Source organism: Anomaloglossus baeobatrachus, chromosome 4 (genome assembly GCF_048569485.1).
Source record: "Anomaloglossus baeobatrachus isolate aAnoBae1 chromosome 4, aAnoBae1.hap1, whole genome shotgun sequence".
In the NCBI taxonomy this organism is placed as follows: domain Eukaryota; kingdom Metazoa; phylum Chordata; class Amphibia; order Anura; family Aromobatidae; genus Anomaloglossus; species Anomaloglossus baeobatrachus.
Window position 1 is genome coordinate 322,240,378 of NC_134356.1, and position 726 is coordinate 322,241,103.

Consider the following 726-nt stretch of genomic DNA (forward strand, 5'->3'; position numbering starts at 1 on the left):
ATAAAGCGCTGGAAAGTTCTGAAGTGGACAACAATGAGTCCGCATCTAAATCCCATTGAACACCTGTGGAGAGATCTTAAAATTGCTGTTGGGAGGAGTCACCTTTCAAATATATGAGACCTAGAGCAGTTTGCAAAAGAGTGGTGCAAAATTCCAGTTGAGTGGTGTAAGAACCATGTTGATGGTTATAGGAAGCAATTGATTGCAGTTATTTATTCCAAAGGATGTGCAACCAAATATTAAATTGAGGGTGATAAATTTTGTCCAGCCCATTTCTGGAATTTTGTTTGAAATTATGTCCAATATCCTTGATATTATTTGTGTGGTTATAATACAAACAAAAGAAATATACACGTTTATGACAAAATGTGTAATTGCAATAATTTAAATGTGAGAAATACCTCATTTTTTGGAATAATTTCAAGGGTGCCAACACTTTTGGCCATGACTAATGCACACATGAAAAGCAGGTGAAAACCCCCCCCCATCAAGAAAGAGACAAAGATACTAAGATTTAAAATAAATAAATAAATAAATAAATAAATAAATATACAATTGCAACAATGGTTTTGGCAATAACCATGTATCCAATTTTAAGCGGAGCACTTACACTTCATGTTCACAGCAGTTTTGTAATAAAGCATTTTATGGTAGATACTGCACATTCTTATACCCTTTCAAAAGGTTTAATGCAATAATGTAGAGAAAAAAAGATACAAAATAAAG